The sequence below is a fragment of the Nansenia antarctica genome, assembly GCF_963989245.1.
Source record: "Nansenia antarctica genome assembly, chromosome: 18".
Lineage (NCBI taxonomy): Eukaryota > Metazoa > Chordata > Actinopteri > Argentiniformes > Microstomatidae > Nansenia > Nansenia antarctica.
In genome coordinates, this window is record NC_137691.1 from 19,165,569 (window position 1) to 19,175,610 (window position 10,042).

Consider the following 10,042-nt stretch of genomic DNA (forward strand, 5'->3'; position numbering starts at 1 on the left):
TTCATGTAATCATTTTTTCCACGGTCAAAACTAAACGATGAGAATGGATCGAGGTGAGGAGAATGCAGTGAGAAAGACTCATTCAAGCACCCACCTACAGTAGATCGGAGAGATATGTGGTGAATACATGTAGACTGACTATAGCATTGTGATCACACGTTCATTAGTCGGAAGCTACGTCCCATAGTTCCTAGAGCAATCTGTGTAGGGTGCAGACTGGTTTGTTCTTCGACGGTTGTCGTATTGGAGTATAAATAATGATGTTTCTCTCTGTAGCTTATGGAATAGTATAGCATTGAAAGAGCCCACATTGTTACGTTACTTGTTTACTTCAATAAGATTGCATGATTGTCAAGGTTGTTATCCTCTGTGTGTCTCTGACTACTCCTGGACACACTGCTTCAAACTGCAACAGGGACATTGGCAGAAGACTGTATTTACATCTGAACATATTGCATTTGTCAGCCCTTCTGTGGAAGACTTAGAAGCTGCCTCCCAAAGCCTTCCACACAGCACATTAGTGAGCGTGTCGTGGCCTACTGAGAGGCTGTATTTGCAGCATGGCTGATCACCGGCCTCTTGTGTTGTAAGATGGAGCAGTGTTGCAAATCATACCTGCACCACACACATTGATGACCTGCGTCCAACCATGTAAATGTAAAATACAACCACTTTTCATGGAGCAATCCTAAGTCAATTTTCCCTACTTCCTCAAGCAGAAAATAAGTACTGTACAGATAAGATAGGAATGAATCTGCTTTACGGCGACATGTCACAATGTAGAATCTCTGTATCGCCGGGGCATCTGCTGTAGCTTCAATCACGTTCCCTAACATGATGTCCCCGGTTATGGCCCCTGCTCGCTCAATCAATTCATAGCAGAGATAGAGACAATATGCAAGTGTTATGTTTTTATTGGTTATTCTGTTTTTACCCATTTCTTCAATCAACTCAGCAAGTTATAGTCAAGTTGAATGAATAAAGGATTTGCCGAGAACATAACTTGAGATTTCAAGACTTATGACAGGTTTTGTCCTCATTCGCAGGACAACCGACAGATGTTAGTCGTTTTGTATTGTTCAATATTCATTTTGTCCACAAGATGCCGCCACTGAATAATGCATAAAGGTTTCAAATCTGGCAGTGATATAGGTAGGTATTGTTTTTTTTCTTTTTCATTCCAAATCATAGAACAGATTGCAATTGTACTTTATACAAGACTTGAATGGCTGTGACACAGTGTGGCCATGTGACCATACTATGTTCAGCACATCCAAATAAACTCAGTCAACCAGTGGTGCATGACTCATACTGTGTACTCAATACTTCACTCGTCACCTCCTAAATACTAGCGGTTTTATAGGTGGATGAGGCAGTTAAACAAGGCAGAGAAACTGAAGTGGGTTAGTGCAGTTTGTCACGCAGGAGGGCCAGATTCTGTCACTCAATAGGCCAGCCATCTGGCCAGTCTCAGAGGTACAGGGAGACACACAGATCCAAGATTCAAGATTGCTTCATTGTCTGTCACACAGTGACAGAAATTCTCCTTTGACAGGCAGAAGTGCAACTCAAGAATACAGTTTCCACATTAAAAACACACATAGGTCACATACATTAAATACATAAAATAAAAACAGACAGACATAGCAGTGTTATGTCAGATCCAAAATATAAGCTATAAGATCAAAGGTCACACAGGGAAGAAAGGACAGGCTTTTTATCCAAAAATTAAATGCGTTGGCAGCATATTATCTGTACGACAGATTCATGCTGACAGGAATTTGAGTGCTGAATTTTGTTCTTAATGATCGATTGAATTAACTGAATTATGGAATTAGTATAACGTGTTTCTTTCAATTTCAACTGAACTGAACACAAGGCAGGTAGGTCAGAGAGAAACCATCAGCAGATGATAGACTTGAGCACTATTATATTGTACTATTCATAAATATGAATATAATATATAGAATATAACTCATATAACGCATTATGGGAGATATCGTCACAGTATGTCCCCACAGTTGACGACACGTCTAATGCCCTTGATGCGCGAAAACCACTGAACTGGACATTGTGATGGAGCCTCTTTAAAACATGTGGTTTCAGCGTACGCCAGAGTTGGCTGCCTGCAGCCACAACGAGGCAAGGCCACAAAATAGTGGTAGATAAATCTGCTGATGCCTCCCTTCTTGCATCACAAATCCTGATGATTACACTACATTTCTGTGTTGTGTGTGAATGATTTGCTGGGATTTGATCGGTGGCCCAGTCGTTCTGGAATGGATCTATCTAACCTATTCCTTTGAGCCGCGTGTTCCAGGCGTGAAAACTCTGATCTATGGGACTGCAGCAGGAATTGACCCCCATCGGATAAAGCGCTCCAAATTGCCTCCCTGATATATGGCTGGCCCTTGTTACCGCTCTCCACGCTGTCAATTCTCTCTATTCCCCTCAAGGTCAGCTCCCTAGCCTCACACTGTTGGACTGAGCAGAGCAGTACTGCTCTACTGTTACTGCTTACTGCCTGCCTGCCTCCTCTGCCTGCCTCCTCTGCCCTCCCCTGCCTGCCTGTCTGCCTGCCTCCTCTGCCCTCCCCTGCCTGCCTGTCTGCCTGCCTCCTCTGCCCTCCCCTGCCTGCCTGTCTGCCTGCCTCCTCTGCCCTCCCCTGCCTGCCTGTCTGCCTGACTCCTCTGCCCTCCTCTGCCTGCCTGTCTGCCTGCCTCCTCTGCCCTCCCCTGCCTGCCTGTCTGCCTGCCTCCCCTGCCTGCCTGTCTGCCTGTCTCCTCTGCCCTCCCCTGCCTGCCTGTCTGCCTGCCTCCTCTGCCCTCCCCTGCCTGCCTGCCTGTCTGCCTGCCTACATATTTATCTCCCCTCCCCTACCCTCTCCTGTCTGCCTGTCTGCCTGCCTCCTCTGCCCTCCCCTGCCTGCCTGTCTGCCTGCCTCCTCTGCCTGCCTGTCTGCCTGACTCCTCTGCCCTCCCCTGCCTGCCTGTCTGCCTGCCTCCTCTGCCCTCCCCTGCCTGTCTGCCTGCCTCCTCTGCCCTCCCCTGCCTGCCTGTCTGCCTGCCTCCTCTGCCCTCCCCTGCCTGCCTGTCTGCCTGCCTCCTCTGCCCTCCCCTGCCTGCCTGTCTGCCTCCTCTGCCCTCCCCTGCCTGCCTGCCTCCCCTGCCTCCCTGTCTGCCTCCCCTGCCTCCTCTGCCCTCCTCTGCCTGCCTGTCTGCCTGACTCCTCTGCCCTCCCCTGCCTGCCTGTCTGCCTGCCTCCTCTGCCCTCCCCTGCCTGCCTGTCTGCCTGCCTCCTCTGCCCTCCCCTGCCTGCCTGTCTGCCTGCCTCCTCTGCCCTCCCCTGCCTGCCTGTCTGCCTGCCTCCTCTGCCCTCCCCTGCCTGCCTGTCTGCCTGCCTCCTCTGCCCTCCCCTGCCTGTCTGTCTGCCTGCCTCCTCTGCCCTCCCCTGCCTGCCTGTCTGCCTGCCTCCTCTGCCCTCCCCTGCCTGCCTGTCTGCCTGCCTACATATTTATCTCCCCTCCCCTACCCTCTCCTGTCTGCCTGTCTGCCTACTCTGCCTGCCTGCCTCTCCTGCCCTCCCCTGCCTGTCTGCCCACCTGCCTACTCTGCCTGCCTGCCTCTCCTGCCCTCCCCTGCCTGCCTGTCTGTCTGCCTACATACTTGTCTGCCCTCTCCTACCCTTGCCTGTCTGCCTATCTGCCTGCCTACATATCTATCTGCCATCCCCTGCCCTCCTCTGCCTGTCTCCATACCAACAGTATCTGCCCTGCCTAATTTAGAATAACCTATTGTACCAGAAATACCTTCTGTACCAGAAATATTAATTGTCCTAATGAATCCATATAACATGAGCAAGTGCGTAATAATCTGGTTTAAATGCCAGATTGTGAATCGTTGTAGGCTATAACCAAAAACAAAGATGTATTTGTACAAATTATTATTTCAATTTCAATAATTTCAATTATATCATGTCATCTGTGGCATAGCGTATCAGATTACCTCAACCAATGTTATTGCTCTCCTGTGAAAACATGCACATGAGTGTTCTTTGTAAACTGAGGTCTGAGGGCATTGTCGGTCATTGACCACTATGGCAACCCCTAGTATTTCATACAATGACATGAAAAGGGCGATGAATGGAAGACCTCATGCTGTAAAAAGTAAAGCTCTTACACACAGATCTCTTTGATCTGCCTCGTCACACGTACTTTCCATTGGTTAACTGTTGCTGGGGGCGTCACCGCATTTCCTACCATAGTGAGGGTCTCTCTGGCTAACAATGGGACTCCCATAGTGAAGAGATACACGACTTCATACTTCTACCGAGGTGATGTTTACACAGGTGTCATTTTCACACATATACAGACATTAATTATATATATATATATATATATGTATATATATCCTCTCTGTACAAGTTTCACATAGTAAAACAAGGCCCATAACTGCACGATTGCCCACTATGGATTGGATCTTCCATTCAACATTCTCATGTATCCTATTCCTAATGCTTATTGCTTATTAGATGTCATGTAGTTAACCTTTATCTGAATAGCTGTATAGGACAGGTCGATAAAGAACAGAAAGGTTAAAACAAAAACGTACTTAAATCTACGACTTGGCGATTACTGATGCAAGTGTATGAATCCACAGTGAAACAGTCCCAGTGAAATCAATGGCATTGAGGTTCTACTCATTCCCTATGTACATGAGCAAATACAAGTGGAGCCAAAAAGGAAGAGTTCTATGTGCATTCACAGCTGCTGTGATTGAGCTATGAATGCGAGCTCCACCTGCGCGTCCGGTAATAAAGGAGTTTCGGCCTTCACCTGGTTGCCATCCTGTGGAGTTTAACGCAAACATTTTGGTGAGTCGGCAGTCAAACACTTTACAATGTGGAACCACAGTCAAACGAAACACATCACCTGTCATGAAGTAAGTAAGCAAGTAAGTAAGTAAAGCTTTATTTATATAGCACCTTTCATACAAGAAATGCAGCTCAAAGTGCTTTACAACAGGAATAAGAACATCAAGTGAATAAAAAACATATATAAAAACATTTACATGCATAGAATGAATATAAAAGCAGGTAAGGGGAAAACAGTAAAAATAAATGGTAAAGGTCTAACTTTCCATATCCCTTTCATCTCCCTACCTTACACTGTCTTTCTGTACTTCCCATTGACTTTCCAACAGCACCACTTTACGATGAGAACACATTACCCAAGTTCTGAACGATAGACCACTAAACCACTATAGACTTTATCAATAGACCACTATAGACTTTACCAATAGACCACTATAGACTTATCAATAGACCACTATAGACTTATCAATAGACCACTATAGACTTTATCAACAGACCACTATAGACTTTATCAATAGACCACTATAGACTTTATCAACAGACCACTATAGACTTTATCAATAGACCACTATAGACTTTATCAACAGACCACTATAGACTTTATCAATAGACCACTATATACTTTATCAACAGACCACTATAGACTTTATCAATAGACCACTATAGACTTTATCAATAGACCACTATAGACTTTATCAACAGACCACTATAGACTTTATCAACAGACCACTATAGACTTTATCAACAGACCACTATAGACTTTATCAACAGACCACTATAGACTTTATCAATAGACCACTATAGACTTTATCAACAGACCACTATAGACTTTATCAACAGACCACTATAGACTTTATCAATAGACCACTATAGACTTTATCAACAGACCACTATAGACTTTATCAATAGACCACTATAGACTTTAAGAGGGCCAGTTTCACAGACAAGGCTTAAGCCTAATCCTGGACTAAAAAGCATCTTCAATGGAGATTTTACATTGAAAGTGTGATTTAGTCCAGGACTAGGCTTAAGCCTTGTCTGTGAAACCGGCCCATATGACTTGTAATCAAGACTTAGTTTATAAGTACAACATCTGCACTAACATGTGCCTTACATTGACACAGTGACGCTCAGCAATAGTAACAACAACAACAACAACAATAATAACAAAAATAATAACCATAATCATAGTCATAATACTAATCATGATAATTAAAAACAAATGTATTTATTTAATGAACAAAGCCGTTCTCACAACACATATTGTTGATATTGTGTATTCACTCAGACTTTGTACTCATTGAGCGTCATAGAGTGTTCCCGCAACTGTTCTCACAACCCCATTGATGTTGTCACTCAGACTTTGTACTGTATCACAATGAACGTCATACTATACAAAGGTACAAAGTACAGGGGACAAAGTACGGGAGTGCGTGTGGGGGCGATCAAAGTAGTGTGTGTGTGTGTGTGTGTGTGTGTATGTGGGGGGGGGGTTGGTGAGGAATGTCTACATGTGACTAGCCTACCTCAAAGCCATGACCAAGAGGGAGAGATGGGGGGGGGGGGGGCGCTTCCTTCTCCCTGTGATGGTGGACGCATTTGAAAATGTAAGATTTCACAGTCACACCATATTAGTACAATATTGTTACTAGAGTAATTACAGTGTTACTGATTTCATTGTTGTTATGTTGCACGTTTACACTATTGTATTTGTATTGTATTGACACAACTCCACATTTCCGTGAGGACTTATGTTGGAACGGCTCTCTTACGACTACTGCTCTCTGGGCTAATTGGCTTTTGCAACATTCCGACCTCGCCTTGACCTGGCTGAGGCCCACAACACATCCCCTGACCGCTCAAATACCAAAAAGAATATTCGTAGATTTTTTTGGGATTGGCAATGCTAATAGTCTATAGTCTATATGCCTTTTTTAAACCATGATCACAGCATATTTAACACAGGGCCTGGATATTAACAACACAGCCATCAGTCGCTGTCAAATCATTTAAAATGAAATAAAATGAATTAATTTTACCAGCTAATGCAACCTAAACTAGTCCGATTGAGCTGGAAAATCGCCAATCTGGCAACACTGTCGACTTACCACAACACATCCCCTGCTCCCTCCAGGTTCCCTATGGGGGAAAGGCAGGATCTACTACACGTTCACCTGTTCCATCCTACCTGGATAGAATATCATTTCTGCTGACATGTTCACCTGTAAAAGGAAATTCTATTTGGAGAAACATTGCAGCTATAGGAAAGATTGTCTGATATTATCTTACAACATCTGAACATACTGTATAATGCCTCTTCTGCTGAATACAGTACCAAGGAATAGGGTTCAACCATCTGAAGATTGCAGGTGTTATTGTACTGTACTAGATCCAGTTGTTTTTGGAAAATAATGGAAAATAATTCCTCTCATCCCTCTTCAATTCAAAATGACACATTGTACAGTGTCAACATTCCATATAGGAACTGCTATAGTATAGTAACTGTTATAGGCTGCGTTCGTAAATTTGCTCTGATAATGAGAGCGCCGGAGCGCACACTGGGTTCAACATCATAAAGGGGCCAAGTAATTTGTTTGGACATTGGCATTCCATGAGCGCTGATCAGATTTCCAGAGCGAACGCAGACATAGTATCAGGTGATCTGGGAAAGTGCACACCAGGTTTGCCATGATGGTGACAATCCAACAGTAGGCGGTTCAGTTCCTCAGCGACTGGTTATGTTCTTCTTCTTCTTCGGCGTATGGGTTGTTGTTTCCTCTCCACTCCACCAGGCTTGGGGCCGAGGGGCTACCCTTTTACCACCCCGAGACCTGGTTGAGGGGCTACCCTTTTACCACCCCGAGACCTGGTTGAGGGGCTCACCCGGGCTATATTTCTGGACACCCCTCCAGAAGCCACATCATCGTCTCGTCATCTAATACCGACAGGCCATGCATCCCGTTGGGTGGGTGGTACACCGGGCAATCCAGGATAACATGGTCTGCGGTTTGGTCCTCTGCGCCACACTCGCACGACGCATTTGGGGCCAAGCCCCATCTGTGCATTGATGAGCGGAAACGCCCGACGCCGGTCCGGAGACGATTGAGCCTCATCCAGGATAGCCTTGGCAAGTCCAAGGGGTCTCTGAAGCTAGTGAACTCTAAGTTCAAAACAAGTGAAAAACCTTGTGCGAACCGTGAATCACCAAGCGAATAGAGAGCATTCAGCATCTGTGCATGTTGATGTGGCGTGGCAAACAACTTCTCGTGGTGCCCCCCCGTAAGTAGCTAATGACTGCTAAAGGCAAGAAGCGAAACAAAGTTTGCCAACCAGGGCCCCTCACCCGGGCTGGTGTTCGGCAGCAGCCGGGGGAGAGGTCTGATGACCTCGAACCCAGAATACTGCAGCTGAACACCGAAGGACTAACTGGTTATGTTGTCTGGGAATAACCAATCTCCTCAAAGCAACAACATGGGTGGCCTAGTGAGTGGAGCTGGACAACATTCTGGACATTATTTGGGAGCTTATCATTCTATAGTAAAACCTGTGTTTCTCACCCTAAAATAATCTGATACAGTATAATCCCACTGATCAAACCTTGTGTGTTATTGCTACCAGTGTGCTATTGTTCGCTGTAGGTTCTTGATCCTTTTTTTCACAGCAATTAAGTCTGGAGAGGGCCATGTTTTTTTGTTTAAAATTAGTTTTTTGAATATACTATATATTTAATTGCTTTATAGATATGGTTTATTCTGCTTACAACTCTTAGATTGCTTATCTTCCTCATTCCCTTTAATACAATAATACAAACTGCTACAATGATTAACCCCTGTGGCAACAACAACAGGTACAACATGTAGGCCAGACATCCAGACTTGAACTGGGAGGTGATTGAGGCATTGTCTTTGAGCTCAGACGGACCTGAGGTTAGGGCTTGTTGTGTAGTCATATGACCTACTGTGATGCATGTTAGGCTAGATGCCTTAGGTTAGATGCCATCTGATTTTATTTTAGCTACTGTAATTTTTTGTTTATTTTAATCATGACTGTATCTATATGATGTGTTTATTTTACCCCATAACCTGATTTCTTCCATTAGGAAATGTAGCCCTGTTACTTCTGGCAGCGGGACCACCAACGGAAATTAGCCAATGGCAATAATTGGGTACATTTACACTGATGATATGTGCGCATGCCATTTAAGTGTTCATTAATGTACTGTGTCCCCCTTGAACAAATAAATACAAATCAAATCAAATCAAACCTCTGATAGGACAGGACTGATATGATAATTACTCATTTGCTCTTGCTGAGAAGCAGGACAAAGAAGTAGCCAACATGTAGCCTACAGCTGTATGTATTAGATATCCTGATATAATGTACCCTGTCCTCAGAGAGCATCATGCTGTGTTCTGATCCTATTGGCAAAGATCACTGAGTTCATATCAATAGAGCAGAGGTGGAATAAGCCAGACTGCTGTATGGAAAAATAAATGATTGATTTAATACATACAAAGGTTGAAGTATTTTACGTTGTTGACTTATGTAATATGAAGCATATTAAGGAGGAGAGTGGATTAGTAAAGTTCACTCAAATAGCCATTATATATTGATGGGAAAATATTCTCAGAACATACTCAGAATCATAGAGTGTGATTGCATCCTCCCTTTCGAATGTCATGAAACAAAAAACAAAACAAAGCAACAAGCAAACACACCAAAGAGTCTGAATGTTCTTTCAAAACGCATCACTTTCAAGAGGATCGCTATAAGGCTACAGACTTCATTGCCACTGTTGTGATAACCTCCTTGGCTCAGGCCTTTTCCTTTCCCAAGCCTCCATACAGGCCTGAAATGGCTCATAAGGGATTTGGAATAAGGACTCGAAAGCTATGTGATCATAAGGCCTTCTACCACTATGTCCCTGGAGGTCCAAGTGAACAATACACACTGCATGGGGTAGCCGGATGTTTGACTGCTGCGACTCCCTATATTCTATAATGTTTATTGTATATGAAACTCCTAAAATCAAGTGAAAATGTTATCTCTGAGGCGCAGACATCAGGGGTGTGAGGTATCCCATGGTGTGAGGTCTCACATAGGAGGTCTCACATTTGACTGAAGTACATGTGAGCTAAACTCATGACAGAGAGGGGAGGGAAAACATTTT